The sequence below is a fragment of the Salvelinus sp. IW2-2015 genome, linkage group LG28 (assembly GCF_002910315.2).
Source record: "Salvelinus sp. IW2-2015 linkage group LG28, ASM291031v2, whole genome shotgun sequence".
In the NCBI taxonomy this organism is placed as follows: Eukaryota; Metazoa; Chordata; class Actinopteri; order Salmoniformes; family Salmonidae; genus Salvelinus; species Salvelinus sp. IW2-2015.
Genome location: NC_036868.1, coordinates 31,946,579 through 31,965,447, shown reverse-complemented (window position 1 = coordinate 31,965,447; position 18,869 = coordinate 31,946,579). Strand labels below are relative to the sequence as shown.

At 40.5% G+C, this 18,869-nt stretch overlaps 1 protein-coding gene across 1 annotated transcript in view; it reads right to left on the bottom strand.

Moving 5' to 3' along the window:
• LOC111954143 (leucine-rich repeat and fibronectin type-III domain-containing protein 2) overlaps nucleotides 1-16,954 on the bottom strand; it is a 96,369-nt gene extending 79,415 nt beyond the window's left edge. Inside the window, exon 1 of the mRNA XM_023973643.2 lies at nucleotides 16,829-16,954. The gene's annotated coding sequence lies outside the window, so the exon portion shown is untranslated. The remainder of the gene's footprint in view (nucleotides 1-16,828) is intronic.
• Between the last annotated feature and the right edge of the window lie 1,915 nt (nucleotides 16,955-18,869).

Sequence of the window (18,869 nt, the reverse complement as noted above, 5' to 3'; positions counted from 1 at the left end):
GTGTGTGTCAGAGCTGTGTGTAAGTTGACTATGCAAACAATTTTCAACACAKTAATGTTTCTTACAGAAAGAAGTGATGCAGTCAGTCTCTTCTCAACTCTTAGCCAAGAGAGACAGGCATGCAAAGTATTTATATCAGCCCTCTGATTACAATGAAGAGCAAGACGTGCTGCTCTGTTCTGGGCCAGCTGCAGCTTAACTAGCTCTTTCCTTGCAGCCCACAACTGGCCAATAAACAAGATAAGACAAAACCTGAGCTTGCAGGAATTGCTTTTTGGAATGTGTTGTCAAAAAAGCCGAGCATCTATTTATTGCAGACAGACCTCTCCCCATCTTTACAACCATTGAATTKATATGTTTGACAGTTTACAATCTAAGGTAATGCCAAGTAATTTAGTCACCTCAACTTGTTCAAGGTCTAGAACTCGTACCAAATACAATGCTCTTAGTTTTAGAGATGTTTATTACTGGACACCCATTCCAAAACTGACCGCAACTTTTTGTTAAGGGTTTCAGTGACTTCATTAGCTGTGGTTGCTGATGTGTATATGGTTGAATCACCAGCATACATGGACACACGTGCTTTGTTTAATGCCAGTCGCAGGTCATTGGTAACAATAGAAAGAGTAGAGGGCTGYCCTGCGGTACACCACACTTTACATGTTTRACATTAGAGAARCTTCCAATACTGAAAACCKTTTGAGTTCTAGTACATAGATAGCTCTGAATCCACATTATGACCGAGTGTAACGATGTGCGCTGAGAGTCGGGAAACATGTTCAGGGAGTGAGTGTTTGTGACAGGTGTGCACCATAACGGGCAGCCTGGTGACCTAGAGGCCGAGAGGGAGCACACGTGACACAGAGGATGAAAAGCCATAAAGCAAACATTTTTTCAACAACAGATTATGGTCAATAATATCAAAGGCAGCACTGAAATCTAACAGTACAGCTCCCACAATCTTATTATTATMMATTTCTWTCAACCAATCATCAGTCACTTGTGTCAGTGCAGTACTATACATGTTGAGTGCCCTTCGCTATAAGCATGCTGAAAGTCTGTTGTTAATTTGTTACAGAGAAATAGCATTGTTGAGACCCAGACTGGGTCCCGCAGGACTACAATGAATGAAACATGAGWGAGAGAATGAGGAAAAGAAGAACAAAAAAAGTTTAAAAAAGGACAGTTGACAAAAAATAGGCTGAGCCCAAGTGTTTTACATGGACTGGGCTGACTGCGACGTAGCTTCATAGGTCCTACATACCCCGAACGGTCTCTGACACCCACATCAGTTGCAGTCCCATGGGCCCCCATCACGTTTACTATTGATTAATATCAGTCATGGTGGTGGCCAAAGGGTTGGTGGAGAGAGGGTTAGAGAGAGGCGAAAGGCAGCAAATGTCCTTTGTAGCTCAGTTGGTAGAGCATAGTGCTTGTAATGCCAGGGTAGTGGGTTTGATTCCCGGGACCACCCATACATAAAATGTATCCATGCATGATTGTCGCTTTGGATAAAAGAGTTTCCTAAGTGGCATAAACTGTATTATTATATTAGCCAGTGATAAAGCTGTCAGAGTCTTGACTAATTGGGGGGAAAACACAGCACCAAAGAAGCTTAGACCTCATTGTGTCTTTGATCCATAAAACATGATGAGTTCCATCCCCTTCTCTCCTYTCATTACCTTAATAAACATCCCAGAATAAATGAATAAAACATWGAGGAAAACAAAGTAAAAAGAAACAAGAACAACCAAAACAACACAAAATGATTTCGTGTATAAATGATTCGATAAGAGCTTTTGATGAGGATAAAATTATGAGACTCAACAACAACCACATAACATACCTAAAGGCCAGTGTATCCTCSTGTAACAAGATACGACCCAATCATATTCACAGGGATGTAATCTACTGTATGTGATGCTATGTCCCTGAATGGTGAGCGAATGGCAAATGTGCATAAAGATGAAGGAATTCAGGTATTACGTCTACGATGCGCAACATGGTTCAATGTGCCTCCAGCTTGTAGCTAGAATTGGGATCATGTATACTGTGCTAACGCCAATACAAAAAAAGAGTAACAGAGAGCTGTCACGGATTCCCCCGGTACTGCTGCTCATTCCGTGCACCAGCTCTGGAGGTCTACATCACCGGCCTCTAGGCATCACTGAACTGTTTCATTACGCACACCTGGTTCCCATTCCCCCTGATTGATAATTGTATATATGTGCCCTCTGTTCACCATTGCCTTGTCGGTTATTGTTCCCATTTCCGTTGGTCTTGTGAGCTGTGCTTTGTTTTCGGCTTCCGTGCTGCGTGTATTGTGTACTCGTTATTACGGGTCTCGTCCCGTGTATTGTTGTGCACTTGCTATTACGGGTCTCGTCCCATGTATWTATGAGAGGTTTAACCTCGCTCTTTTATTTGGGTTACATCCCTGTGTTTTGGTATGCATGTTTGTTTTGGGCTTCGTCCCCGTGCCTTTTCATGGCATGTTGTATTTTTGGGTGGAGTATTAAAACCCCCTATTACGTAGTCCTGCGYCTGTMTCCAATCATTTATACAACGTGACAAGAGCACTGTACAATCTGGCAAATTTAGCAAATAAAGCGTTTGTGGTAAATACATGGGGKCCGCCATCTTTCTGCCCCTTCGCCATTATATCACAAGGACATTTATTCAGGAAATGGGGGACTGAGAACAAATACATTTCCCTACAGTTACCTTTTGAAGATGAAATCATTTCTCAAATCTACTGCACTTTAATGCTAGGAGTTTCTACACAGTCCCAGCTCATACTGCCACTGCACATCCCAAACTGCCCAAACGTCCAATATACAGCCTGCTGTACTTCTCTACATAACTTCTGTTCTCTAATAGGGATGTTGATAACTAATTAGGGTGCAATGGATTCCATTTTTACGAAGACTGCCTTATAGTGAGGTGAGTAAGAAAAAGCAGAGGAGACAAGGTTATTATGGTGTGTTTTAAACACTTTCATACTGCAGCTACAAAAAATTGAGCAACAAAACTAATTTGTTCCAATGAGTCTAATTTYCCCTGGTGCAATGTGGAGCACCATCCACTGTAGTGTGCTCCAGTTTCGAGTGGAGTGGGAGGTGCAGCACAAATGTTTGCACATGTGCTTGACCGCTTCACCAATCTACTGACAACTGCTCTTCAACGATGTTATGAGGACCACTCAACGTTTGTTACATCCTGCATGCAGCTAAGCATGCAACAGTAARACAAGGTACGACATAGGTACGACCCAAAAATAAATAATTGATTGTTGGCAAGTGGAGGTAAGCATGATCGGCTTTATGCAAAGCAGCTTATAGGATATAGTGGCGATTGAGCATGTTTCATAGATAAATGAATTAACAAAATACAATGARGATGTTCTGCTTTGGAAAGCCATCAAGGTAATCCTCCCCATGGGAATATGGGTGAGTGTCACAGGCATCATTTCTCATAGGAGGCACAAGGGCATGTGCACCCTCAGATTTAAATTAATTACTCAACTTCATTCTTAAGCCCACATTTTTTCATCATTATTTATAAAAAGATCTGTCAGCTGTATTTTGCAGAGGGGGCACACTGACTAGACCGTGTAAAGATTAAAGATTCCCCCTCCCCCCATTCTCCCGAGTAAGTGGTTCCTTCCAAGGTGCACCACAGAGCAAAGATATGCTAGGCAGGACGCTAGATACTCTAATGCATGCAGACAGTATCGTCAGTGGAGGAGGAGAGAGAGTGTCGAGTGACACACAGTGTTTGATTTGATTTTAGCTGCCGGTGATGGGCAGGACTCACAGGAAGTATGTTTATTAATKAATTTGATCAAGCTATATAGCCTATTGATTCCATCTTGATGAAAGAATAAAACACACATGTCTTGTTGTTTCTCTKTAGTACTAGCCACCATGCAATTTTATGAAGTTGGCTTTAGTGAGCCAGCTAAATACTGTAGGTTCTCAATCTGTCACACCCTGATCTGTTTCACCTGTCTTTGTTATTGTCTCCACCCCCCTCCAGGTGTCGCTTATCTTCCCCATTATCCCCTGTGTATTTATACCTGTGTTCTTTGTTGATCTGTTGCCAGTTCATTTTGTTTCGTCAAGCCTACCAGCGTTTTTCTCTCTGCTCCAGTCTCTCGATTGTTCCTGTTTCTTAGTTTTCCCGGTGTTGACCGTTCTGCCTGCCCTGAGCCCGCCTGCCGTCCTGTACCTTTGCCCCACCCTTCTGGATTACTGACCTCTGCCTGCCCTTGACCTGTCTTTTGCCTGCCCCTGTTCAATTAATAAACAGTTGTTACTTTGATGTTGTCTGCATCTGGGTCTTACCTGAAACGTGATACATCTCCCAACCTCATAACTAGCTACCAAGGCATTTCAGGCTGCTCAAGTTGTCTCACTTTCTTAGCTGACTTCAGGAAAGACTAAAAGTGCTTTCATTCTTGGGTTATGATACCTTATACCTGTGTGGCAGTTGTATTTATCTCCTAAGGCATAACAGTGAATGAATTCAAATTACAATTGAACAGGTATTCTTAGATAACCCCTAATTTTTTTTTTTTTTTTTTTTTACATAGAATTAGGCATTATGGTTTTAGATTGCAGGAAAAAAATCAGTCTCAGGTGTTTGGAAAATTCTAAGACCACCCCTGCTTCCATCCTCACACACTTTGTGGTCCCTCTAAAAGAGTTGGTGCATGATGCCCATGGCGAATGTAACGGAAGAGAAGCGAGGTCACTGCTTGGACGATTGTGTGCGTCACAGCTACTGCACAATACTACAGTCGTAATACTATGAAAATCATGTGGCACCATCTGGAGCCGGAAGCCTCTCCCCCGCTGTATGAACACAGCACTGGGTTCTGAGTAATGCAAACATCAGCATATGCATTTGGCCTTTATGTCATCCCTTACATAAATCTCTTTTATGGCTCTCTATTACACAGTCACAACCATATAGATAGATACAGCATAGAGATATATACAGTATTTACTGTAGCAACTATGATAACATTTTCTGACCYAGTGCTATGAGAACATGACTGGATTTATGAAATGAATGTGCCATTATCCACTAAAAACCCCACAACTAGGTTTGCTATAAAGCTGAGGGATGGTGTTGGATAAATGTACAGCATGTATGTACATGAACATTGAACAACAGTTAATATTGCAGATTGCGCCTTTAATGTTCACCGATGGATATTTTACATTTCACATTCACATGTCACCTTCATGCCACCGTGCCAATCAAATGGAATCTTCTTTATCCCTCACCCAYCTATCCCAGGTGGTGCCAAAGCTTAGCACACATTAAAGCATGCAACTTAAGCTGTAGAGGGCCACGAACGCTAGCTAAAATCCTCCCCTTGCTGTACACTGTTACACATTGTTATCTGCTTTGTACACAGTGTATATGATTCCCTTTAGTCTGAGAATAGAGCACGTCTGTGGATAGCCTTGGCGAGCAATTAGTATGTTTCTATTCATGCCGCCACAACACATCGTGCCAAAGAAAAGGTTGGAACTTTTAGTAAGTTCTCTCTCTTTAATGGCAGTGCAGCCACCAAGAAAAGAGTTCCATCTCTCTCATCCAACACACATTTTAACAACAATTTGAGTCACACATACCGTACCAGTCAAAAGTTTGGACACACATACTCATTCAAAGGTTTTTCTTCATTTTTACTATTATTCTACGTAGTAGAAAACATAAACACAATGAAATAAAACATATGGAATCCTGTAGTAACTAAAAAAGCATTAAAAAAATCGAAATATATTTGCCTTGATGACAGCTTTGCACACTCTTGGCATTCTCTCAAACTGCTTCACATTGAATGGTTTTTCAACAGTCTTGAAGGAGTTCCCGCATATGCTGAGCTGCATATGCTGGCTGCTTTTCCTTCTCTCTGCGTTCSAACTCATTCCAAACCAAACCATCAATTGGGTTGAGGTCGGGTGATTGTGGAGTCCAGGTCATCTGATGCAGCACTCCATCACTCTCCTTGTTGGTCAAATAGCCCTTACACAACCTGAAGGTGTATTGGGTCATTGTCTAGTTGAAAAACAAATGATAGTCCCACTAAATGCAAACCAGATGGGATGGCGTATCGCTGCAGAATGCTGTGGTAGCCATGCTGGTGAAGTGTGCCTTGAATTCTAAATAAATCACAGACAGTGTCCCCAGCAAAGCACCCCCACACCATCACACCTCCTCCTCCATGCTTCAAGGTGGGAACCACACATGCGGAGATCATCCGTTCACCTACTCTGCGTCACACAAAGACACAGCGGTAGGAACCAAAAAATCTCTCATCAGACCAAAGGACATATTTCCACCGGTCTAATATCCATTGCTTGAGTTTCTTGGTCCAAGCAAGTCTCTTCTTCTTATTGGTGTCCTTTAGTAGCGGTTTCTTTGCAGCAATTCAAACATAGGCCTGATTCACGCAGTCCCCTCTGAACAGTTGATGTTGATATGTGTATGTTACTTGAACTCTGTGAAGCATTTATTTGGGCTTTAATTTCTGAGGTGCAATTAACTCTAAGGAACTTATTCTCTGCAGCAGAGATAACTCTGGGTCTTCCTTTCCTGTGGCGGTCCTCATGAGAGCCAGTTACATTATAGCGCTTGATGGTTTTTGCGACTGCACTTGAAWWWWWTKTWWWAAGTTCTTGAAATGTTCCGTATTGACTGATCTTCATGTCTTAAAGTAATGATGGACTGTAGTTTCTCTTTGCTTATTTGAGCTGTTCTTGCCATAATATGGACTTGGTCTTTTACTAAATAGGGCTATCTTCTGTATACCACCCCTAGTTAGTCACAACACAACTGAATTGTCTCAAACACATTAAGAAGGAAAGAAATTTCACAAAGTAACTTTTATCAAGGAATGCCTGTTAATTGAAACGCATTCCAGGTGACTACCTCATGAAGCTGGTTGAGAGAATGCGAAGATTCTGCAAAGCTATCATTAAGGCAAAGGGTKGCTACTTTGAAGAATATAAAATATAAAATATATTTTGATTTGTTTAACACTTTTTTGGTTACKAGATGATTTGATATGTGTTATTTCATAGTTGTGATGWCCTCACTATTATTCTCCAATTTATAAAATAGTAAAAACAAAGAAAAAGCCTGGAATGTGTAGGTGTGTCCAAACTTKTGACTKGTACTGTATCTGCTATGCTAAATGAGACTTTAAAATTATCTTGGCAACCTCAACAAACCACAACAAGACTAGAATGTGTAAATCACATTCACTCAAATTTGCATGTGTTATATTGCCTGACACCAGCACCACGGAGACCAATGTACTGTACAGCATCATCAGTGAAAACTACGCCTCAGTGAAAACGCTCTAATTCCTGAGCTCAGAGGGTGTCTATCCAAGCTTCAGAGCTATTTCCATATGCACTGGCAGATGGCTGGACACTTTCAGCAGCCCAGCGATATTCACACCTAGGCTCACACACAGCACATACTTGGCTAGCTTGCCATTGTCATGTTGTCCGTGGGCGASTGACTGTAGGCCAGTGGCGGGTGACCAGCCAGGGTGAATCAGCGGGGTCGTGAGTGACACATACCAATGAAAGGCTCTGTAAAGCAGCCTGGGGGTGGAGGTTGTTGGCAATATTCTGCACAGCAGAGTAGAGGCCATGCCATGCTTTACTGTTTCTGGCTCTGAGCTGAGCCTGTATAATAGAGACGGGTGGGCATGGGGGACTTGCTCTGACTACACATAGATCACACACTGTACACAGTGCACCAAACTGCCATTAATTATGAACAAATCCATTTGGAAAGAAGAGAAAGAAAGATCAATCTGTGTGAAAAGGAGAGCACATTAAAGGGGAATGGAAACACTTGGCTTTAGAACACCAGCTAACTGTATAACTGTAAATTGCCATATTGGCGTTGTTGCGTCACTGGCAGGAGAGTTTGGGAATTCCTGAATTTACTGAGACCATGACCTCTGCGTGCATTAGTGAGCATACTTTGTTGKTCTCACACCATATATGAAAACATGATACATATTTTGAAAGCTGAAAAACAGCCCTTTCAAATGATATGASAAACAATAGCACCACATCAATCAAATGGTAATCAGTCAAGAAAAAACTTATATTTTACACAATTTTTTTTTTAAATCCACCAAAAAGCTGCCATTTACACAAATTCTTAATGAAGATAGAGAAAAAACAGAGCATATGTGACTAGTTCCGTGCATCACTACTTCACAGGAGARCCATTTGAACGTAAACTTATAATTTTTTTAATGAAAATTAGTTTTTGTGCAGAAATGCCTTCTGGAACATGTGACCTTTCATGTGCCTAAATAACTAACTTTAATGCCATCTGTAAATATGAATAAAATTGTTAAATGAGCCTAGTTGGTTTAGCCACAAAGAAAGTCATGATTGTCTGAGATAATGGGTGAGCTGGACATCCAGAGAGATGAGTTTAGATTGGTCTGCCATGAAGCACATCTATTTGAGCTGGTCAGTATGTGTAGTAGGTAATCCTTTCTAACGAGGCTTTWAAAAAAACGAYATCATGTAGTAGAACTGCATAAGTGTTGCTCTCCACTTTCTGGACTGAGTTTTGAAATCAGTGGAATTAGAGTATGATAGCTAATGAGATGGCGAAAACACCTTCCTCYGGATTACATCTTCAAACTAAGGGCAACCATGGCATCTGTGACAGCGGTAGAAGCGTCCATTCATGTATACGGGTAAGGTAGTCTAGCTAGCTACGTTTTCAGACATTACACAAACTTCTTATGGCTGCAATCCCGCTACCGGGACCGATATGACAACAGCCAGTGAAAGTGCAGGGTGCCAAATTCAAACAATAGAAATCTCTATAATAAATTCCTCAAACATACATATGTCTTATATCACTTTAAAGGTAATCTTGTTGTTAATCCCACCAAAGTGTCCGATTTCAAATATGCTTTTCAGCGAAAGCACTACAAACGATTATGTTAGGTCAACACCAAACCACAATAAGCACAGCCATTTTTCCAGGAAAGATAGAGTCAGAAAAAGCAGAAATAGAGATAAAATTAATACTAACCTTTGGATGATCTTCATCAGATGACACACTCATAGGACTTCATGTTCAACAATACATGCATGTTTTGTTTGATAAAGTTCATATTTATAACAAAAATCTGAGTTTACATTGGCGCGTTACATTCACTAGTTCCAAAAACATCAAGTGATTTTGCATAGCCACATCGTTTCAACAGAAATACTCATCATAAATGTAGATGATAATACAAGTTATACACATGGAATTTTAGATATACCTCTCCTTAATGCAAACGCTGTGTCAGATTTCAAAAAAACTTTACGGAAAAAGCAACCATGCAATAATTTGAGACGGAGCTCAGAACAATAGCCAAATTAGCCGCCATGTTGGGGTCAACAGAAACCAAAAATACATGATAAATGTTTCCTTACCTTTGATAACTTCATCAGAATGCAGTCTAGGAATCCCAGGTCCACAATAAATGCTTGATTTGTTCAATAATGTCGTTATTTATGTCCAATTAGCTACTTTGGTTAGCGCGTTTGGTAAGAATTCCAAAGTCACAAAGCGCGTCCACTATAACGTGACGAAATGTCCAAAAGTTCCATAACAGTCAGTAGAAACATGTCAAACTATGTACTGAATCAATCTTTAGAATGTTGTTAACATACATCTTAAATAACGTTCCAACCGGAGAATTACATTGATTCAGTTGGGCGATGGAATGGAGATGCTTTACACCTGCATTGCTTGCTGTTTGGGGTTTTAGGCTGGTTTCTGTACAGCACTTTGAGAATATAGCTGATGTACGAAGGGCTATATAAAATAAACTTGATTGATTGATTGATTGAGATGCCTATCGCGTGAACCGCGTGGTCAAAGCATGGTCAGCTCGTGGCAGTGGTGACTAATTCCTGTCTCCTTCGGCCCCCTTCACATTAGAGTCATCGACAAAGTTATATTGACTGTTGACATCTAGTGGAAGCCGTGGGAAGTGAAAACCAATCAATATTTGGCTGTAATTTCAATGAGAGCTTGGTTGAAATCTAGCACCCTCAGAAAAAATCCAAACAGGAAGTGGAACTTCTCAGGTTTTTGCCTGCCATATGAGTTCTGTTTATCCTCACAGACTAATTCAAACAGTTTTAGAAACTTCAGAGTGTTTTCTATACAATACTAATAATAATATGCAAATATTAGCAACTATGACTGAGGAGCAGGCCGTTTCCTCTGGGCACCTCTGTGCACCTTTCATCCAAGCTACTCAATACTGCCCTGCAGCCATAAGAAGTTACAATTTTTACAGAAAGTTATTTTCACTTAAAGTTAAAGTGTACTGTTAGCTAGCTATGAAACATTAGCTGGCTGCGTCGCTAGCTAACATTACATGTATGATCTGTGTAGTAATAATTTTGTATTCAGAGCCATTTGCTTTGCTAGTTATAGCCTGATGTTAGCTATCTAACATTGAACCTGGTTGGATAGCTACCTGCAGATTCATGCAGGGTACGTATTAGTTGGGATTATGGTTAATTGTTTAGCTAGCTAGCTACACGTTTTAACAAATACTTCACTATGCAAGTAACCATTTCAATAGAATGTTAATGATGTCACTGCGACAACTGTTGATAGACGTAGCTGATAAATTGCTCTGGCTATCTACTCTGGCTATTTCAGAGGACTCTTGTCTGAGTGTGCCAGAGCACAGAAAACTGACAAATTTACGAATGCTTAACACCCGTTGAATATGGCCGGTGTCAGTAAACGTTGGCAAAAAAATGTAATTAAATTGTTGCCAGCAGCACATTTGCAGTCACCAACGCTCTGGAGAAACACAAAACCAGCCTAACCAGCTCTGCTAGGGTGAGTAAAATCGTCAGAGTGAGCTGTTCTCTCATTTGTTGTCTGGAAGTAGCAAGCAAGCTAGCCAACGTTAACCAGTTGTCTTGGGTGATTGACTGCTGTTGTTAGGTCAGCTAGCTAACATTATGTGTATGATCTGTGTAGTAATATTATTCGTATCTCAGAGTCATTTGCTTTGATAGTTATATATAACACAAAACCAGCCTAACCAGCTCTGCTAGGGTGAGTAAAATCGTCAGAGTGAGCTGTTCTCTCATTTNCTGCTAGGGTGAGTAAAATCGTCAGAGTGAGCTGTTCTCTCATTTTTGTCTGGAAGTAGCTAGCAAGCTAGCCAATATTAGCCAGTTAGCTTGGGTGSTTGACTGCTGTTGTTAGGACAAAACGCTCAKATCAACCCTACTCCTCGGTCAGAGCGCCCAGTGTGCGCTCTGAACGCTCCTTAAAGAGATGGGCGGGGCTAAAGCTTAAGAGGCCATGAAAGATTCTGAATGGTGTAGACAAAGAAGAGCTCTCCAKTACTGTATGTGTACCAAAACATTCAAAGRCCATTTTCTCAAAAGTGAGGTTACAAGTTTATCAAAAAGTAGAATTACTTTCCCGTTGTTCTTCATCTGTAGTGTATGATATACAATTTTCTATCTCTACTTTTATCCAATGTAAAAAACACAATTTAAAATTGTGCTAAATAAGACCGAATCGAGCCGGTCGGTCACATATTGAGTCTTCCTTATTTAGTAAGGGTTTAAAATCTGAAATCAGAATAGCAATACATTTTTCTTTACTGTGAATGTTAAAGGTCTTTTAGTGAGAACAGTGGTATTTTTCTATAATTATATGGATGTTCCGTGATCAGACACTTTCTTATCTTGATAGTATATTAAACACATACTGTATATAGCTGTCCAATGACACATTCTGATGGAATGGCTTGTCCTGCACTTTGTAAAAACCTAGAGAATGTTGAATTTTTTTGGGGGTTAATTTCTAAACATAGCAATGTGAATGCAAAGAGGACTCGGACCACAAAATAGATGAAGTGAACTGGCAAAGAGTTTGAGTCCTCATTCAAAGGCAGGGGCAGTGTGAATAAAAAGAATTTTGCTTTGTTTTTTACCCCAAAGTTCGCTTTAAAGAGGACTGAGATCGGTTAAAAGAGGACTATATGTGAAAACACCCTTAGTCTTAAATATTACAAGGAAAGACATACACAAGTAATATAATATGAATAAAACAAAAACTTTATTGAAACAACAAGGGGAATATATTGTCTCATTCAAACCTGAAAAGAATGTGGAAGTTACATCGCTGTCATGACCAAAACATTATATCCAAAATTCATCTCAGGGATATTGTTACCAAAATTGTTATGTAATTACAAAATATGATAAGAATAAGGCATATTATGACACAAATGGGCTTTTACAATTTCATTTTCTTTTGTACTACATTCCACTTGGCCAATATCCTAATACACAAAGAGTCAGAATGGAAAAAAATTAAAAGCATGTAACAGAGGCGAAATTACCAGTGACAGTCTGAGATACTTGGTGAAGACATGGAATCCCTTTACTAGTGCCTATGTGCACAATGAGTCACACTCACTGGAGTGCCACTACCTAAAACAATTTTGGTCCCCTACAATGCATAACTGCTCGCCCATTCRGGTGCTACACAAACAAACCACATCATATTCTCCTTTTTAACTTTCCTGTAACAAAGTCAACAATTTCTACAGAAGTCCTCCAGKACATTGAAGTTCATCTAGGCTCAGCTAGGCTGTGAAGGTGTGTCCTGTGAGGGTGTAATTGTCCCTCAGCCCTTTTGAAACTTCAGCAGCATCTTGTCCACTCTCTCCAGCCCCTGCATGCCCTCACAAAGGTCTGAGAGCTGACAGTCCACCACAGTGTCAGAGAGAGAGATAGATAGAGAAAAAAYACCCACTAAAATACAGTGCCTTCGGAAAGTATTCAGGCCCCTTGACTTTTTCCTMATTTTGTTACGTTACGGCCTTATTCTAAAATGGATTAAAGTATTTTYCCCCCTCATCAATCTACACACAATACACAATAATAAMAAAGCGGAAACAGGTTTTTAGAAATGTTTGCAAATTTATAAATTATAAATACCTTATTTGCATAAGCATTCAGACCCATTGCTATGAGACTTGAAATTGAGCTCAGGTGCATTCTGTTTCCATTGATCATCCTTGAGATGTTTCTWCAACTTGATTGGAGTCCACCTATGGTAAATACAATTGATTGGACATGATTTGGAAAGGCACAAACCTGTCTATATAAAGTCCCAAAGTTGACAGTGCATGTCAGAGCAAAAGCCAAGCCATGAGGTTGAAGGAATTATTCGTAGAACTCTGAGACAGGATTGTGTCGAGGCACAGATCTGGGGAAGGGTACCAAAAATGTCTGCAGCATTAAAGKTCCCCAAGAACATAGTGGCCTCCATCATTCTTAAATTGAAGAAGTTTGGACCCACCAAGACTCTTTCTAGAGCTGGAGCCCGGCTAAACTGAGAAATCGGGGTACAAGAGCCCTGGTCAGGGAGGTGACCAAGAACCCGATGGTCACTCGGACAAAGCTCCAGAGTTACTCTGTGGATATGGGWGAACCTTCCAGAAGGACATCCATTTATGCAGCACTCCACCTATCAGGCCTTTATGGTAGAGTGGCCAGATGGAAGCCACTCCTCAGTAAAAGGCACATGACAGCCCAGTTGAAGTTTGCCAAAAGGCATCTAAAGGACACTCAGACCATGAGAAACAAGATGCTGTGGTCTGGTGAAACCAAGATTGAACTCTTTGGCCTGAATGCCAAGCATAACTTCTAGAGGAARCCTGGCACCATCCATATTGTGAAGCATGGATGGTGGCAGCATCATGCTGTGGGGATGTTTTTCAGCGRCATGGACTGGGAGATTAGTCAGGGATGAGGGAAAGATGAATGGAGAAAAGTACAGMGAGATCCTTGATGAAAACCTGTGCCAGAGCGCTCAGGACYTCAGACWGGGGCGAAGGTTCACCTTCCAACAGGACAATGACYCTAAGCACACAGCCAAGACAATGCAGGAGTGGCTTTCGGACACGTCTCTGAATGTCCTTGAGTAGCCCAGCCAGAGCCTGGACTTGAACCTGATCTAACATYTCCGGAGAGACCTGAAAATAGCTGTGCAGTGACTCTCCCAATCCAACCTGACAGAGCTTGAGAGTATTTGCAGAGAAGAATGGGAGAAACTCCCCAAATGCAGGTGTGCCAAGCTTGTAGCATCGTACCCAAGAAAMCTCAAGGCTGTAATCTCTGCCCAAGGTGCTTCAATAAAGTACTGATAAAGTGTCTGAATACTTATGTAAATGTGATATTTCAATTTTTATTAAATTTTTTACATTTGCAAACATTTCTAAAAACCTGTTTTTGCTTCGTCATTGGGGGGTATTTTGTGTAGATTGATGAGGGAAAAAAATCTATTTAATACATTTTAGAATAAGGCTGTAACGTAACAACATTTWAAAAAATCAAGGTGTCTGAATACTTTCCGAATGCATGGTATATAGTCCTAATAGTACATAACAATAATACATAATTGACAATTACCTTCCAGTCAAAAAGCTTGGCTTAGCTACTATTTTAGGAATCATACAACATGTCACAGATAACAAACACCTAAAGAGATATCTAGCTATATAGTTATCTAGCTAGCTAGCTAATAATTATAATTATGGGGATCATACATTTTACTGGTAAAATAGCAATCCTGCATTAGCCCTCTCTGGCTGGTTAGCTACATATCGCATCACTAGCAAATTTGTTTGAGCTCTGAATAATGCCTAAAGACAAACACTCTTCAAATGGTCAATAAGATCATTTTATGTTGTACAGCTATCAAATAAAATATTAGCATAAAAAAGACAAGACAAGCTAAATCAAGTACCGTTAGGCTAACCAGCTAGCTTCCTTGCTGATTGTCTACTCGGCTGACTGTTTACTCAGCCTGTTATCATACTCTAAAATGTAAATATTATAATTACCAACATAAAAGTGATTGTATCAGTTACTTACCTTAACATTGTTGTCCTGATCTCAATGACAGAGCAGTGTCGAAGTTGGAGGCGAGTGGAGGAGAGGGCAACATTCACTTTCAGTCCCCATGCCAAAAGTCACCATTTGCTCAACACTGCCAATGACGCAGTCGTTGCTATAGCAATGCATGATGGCGCTACCCATACCACTAATAAACATTGTTCAAGATCAAAATCCCCCAAAATAGAGATGTTTCCATGTTCAATGCACATGTTGAGTATTAGTGAATTGAAGACATCTCTTTACTTTCTGAAGTGTTTCTAGGCCCTTTAATTATCCAAAAGATCATTGTATATCGTGGTGCTTGTTTCTTCATTCTCAATCCTCCTTTAATCTACCCCAAGTTGGACAGAACCGAGGAGCTGGGATATTGAGATTGCTAAAACATTGAGCCGGGCAAATCAATCTCAAATCTAGTGATTTTCTTAATGGTGAAGAAGTGTGAAATGCTTTGTGACCAGTAACAACAGCCACAACAACAGGACAGCCACAAATGGAGTCCTAATGAATATAAAGACCGATAACCACTGTTTGATAAAGCACAGTACAGACTATCAGTGGAGCTTAATTTCCCCAGGCTCCAGTGGCCTGTCTAGTGAGAGTGGTCAAATGTGTGTAATTTACCTCTGTGTGTTCCTTCCTTCCTCCTTTATTTTGCCAACTGGCTTGGGAACGGGGAGTGAGTCAAGGTTAAAAGCATATACCTCCAGGGAGATCCAGCCAGCCACAGACAGGATACAGTTTAGGGGGTATCTAGTGTAGCTCCAGCAGMACTCAAGGCCCTGGGCTCTGCGCTTTAAGGCAGGATATCTTTGGCTTTGTAAACATCCCCATCTCTGTCTCAGTGAATTCACAGCCATAAAACAGCTGTGGCCGGTATGGGAGAAACCTGACAAACACATTACCCGGGTGCTACCACATACGTGCAGCCGTGGTAGCATCTGCAATCAACAATTTGTTATTCAATGCAGATGGCAATTACACCGTTTTAGCGCCGTTACCCAAATAAATCTGTATGTCCTGGGAGACGACAGATGAAACCAGAGGGAATCGTCAACCTTGGGAGAAAAACCTACGCAGCCAAATCTATGGTAGTGGTACATACAATTAATGCCATGGACTGGGCCATGGTTGCGTATGGAGGACACGTCTCACTCTGAGTGAAGAGCAATCAGACTCACACAGACTCTCAGTCGAAGGAATAAAATAAAGATGAGGCTGTGTCTTTGTCTGACCCTTTCCCACTCCTAGCCTGGACTAATGGGATTGTGTTAGCCATGGGACAGGTGTCTGTCTAGTCTCTAATGAGTGACACAGCACAAAGGGAAACTTTTCACCAACATTGCTCTGCTCGTCTGCTGCCATTCTTAGTGCCTTGCGGCTTTCAGAGGTGGATCAGTGTCAGTTTGAAATGGAATCTCTGCTAGGAGGTAKCATTGGCAGGTAGCAACATCACATTGGGATATTTACTATATTTCTACACACATCTAGGGTAGTTACAGTAAAGTTAAATTACTTAATTGGCGCCACAGTCTGCTGCTAGAAGGTAGCATTGACTGTTGGCAACATCTCACTGGGAGGTTAGGTGTGTTTCTACGTAAATCCAGGGTATTTAGTCAAAGTTCTGTTAAATTAGTTAAAGAAATTAGCCCGATTCCCCACTGCACTGCTGTTCACCTCTGAAGCCAACATAGGCAGGCTAGACTGTTATATAATGTTCATCTTGACTAATCCAGGAGTGAACATGTTATTTCAAAACAAATTTCTTGTTCAAACATGAGTGAGGTAGAGTAATTTATGGTATAACAAAGAGCACTGACCTTTCTGCCTCCTTGACGGCAGTAAACAAGGTATGTCTCGTTCTCCTCGTCCAGAAAATTCTTGGCAATTGCTCTCCCTTGCATGTGATATACATGTATCATACTTCATCGGGTTACGCTCTCACCTAAAAGAAAAACACAAACAAACACGRGCGTGAAATATTCATAAACTTCAGAAAAGGGACCAAAAAGAGGAACCATACACAGAGGATGCCTCTGCTGGCTGTTCACTTAGGGAAGGGAACTCTGTATTCTAGGTGGTTTTTTGGATAAAGATCTCAGGTTGGTCTGTCAATCTGGCAATTAACCAGTGCATGGAGCCTAAAGGAAATCCAATATATTTCCATTATGGTGTTTACATGGAGCAGCAAAGCCCAGGGACTCCCTCCCCTGCAATTCATTACGGCGATACGCAATCCTTCCCTTGGGGCCGAGCCAATACTATTACACTGCACCCGCCATATCTAATTTCGTCTGCTGATATCACAATCTGTGAAACTCWAGGAGAGCTCGTGGTCTTTCAGTCACTCTCCTCCCTAACAGGTAWGTTCCCATTACAACAACTCTATGTGTTCACAATTTATACCCCCACATTGTATAGGATATTRTTCCCTCAATCCACATTTAGTCACACTCCATGTAATGACACCACCAGTCACTTTCATTAAGATGTCTTGTTTTAAGATGATTTACAGCTACATTGTCACTTGACCGCTTCTATCTATCTCAGCGTCATTTACAGTGCAGCATGTTTTTCRCAGGAATATGAAGATAATAGAAAAATATCTACAGGAATATTTTTATTAGGAGTGTAGATTGACCCAGACATGCATTGYTGGTTCTGCACAGGCAGGACTCTAAATTGAAATGTTTAATTGGTAGCACTTTAAAAAGTTAGAAAATAAAGATTTCTTAAATTGATTGAGATTCAGCCTATATTGGGCCTAAATGAATTCTAGCTACTTTAGAAGCACTGGAAACTAATATGTAACACTATAAATACATTAATTTATTATAAAAGCTAAAATGTTGATACAAATACCTGTCACTGAAATTACAAAGTAATTTGTGGAATATTAGGTTTCTACCTTGTGTAAAAGCACTATTTTCCTATTGAGATGCATTACATTGAAAATTGTGCACTTGTCACRCCCTGACCATAGAGAGCCTTTGTTTCTCTATGGTRTAGTAGGTCAGGGCGTGACTGGGGGGTATTYTAGTTYATTATTTCTATGTGGGGTTCTAGTTTATTATTTATATGTTGGTGATTTGTATGATTCCCAATTAGAGGCAGCTGGTAATCGTTGTCTCTAATTGGGGATTATATTTAAGTAGTTATTGTTCCCACCTGTGTTTGTGGGATATTATTTTGTGTTTTGTGCATGTGCACCACGTAGTCACGTTTCGTTGTTAGTTTATTGATTTATTGTTTTGTTTTTGCTATGTTTCACTTTATAATAAATATGTGGAACTCAACATCTGCTGCGCCTTGGTCCGTCTCTCCTCACGTAAGTGACAGCACTGTCTCTTTAAAAACATCAGGTTTGTGATGACAACATGCAAGAGTTCTCATTCATGCATTRCAAGAGTTTTGTCATTCATTCATTCACCACCTTTTATTGCCCAAAAATGTTTGGATATAATAAAGTTACCAGGTTTTTAGCTCTAGCCAAAAAGSTAACTTGATTGAGCAAAGTGTGAACAAATGGTTGAATGGATATGTCGAGATTTTGTCATGAAAAGGGTATCCACAAGTTCATCTGACTCTGAGCAAGTAGATAAAGGGCCTCATTGCCAAAATCCCGAAGTATCCCTTTAACGACGTAGACAGACGCTCAAGTCGTTTTATTATAGCACAAAGTGGTTTTAAGTACTTTAGTAAAAAAATGTAAGTACTATTTAAGTCATTGTTTTAGATATCTGTACTTTTACTCCAATACTGTACATTCCTAAAGAAAATAATGTACTTTTTRCTCCATACATTTTCCCTGACACCCAAAAGTACTGGTTACATTTTGAATGCTTAGCAGGACAGGAAAAT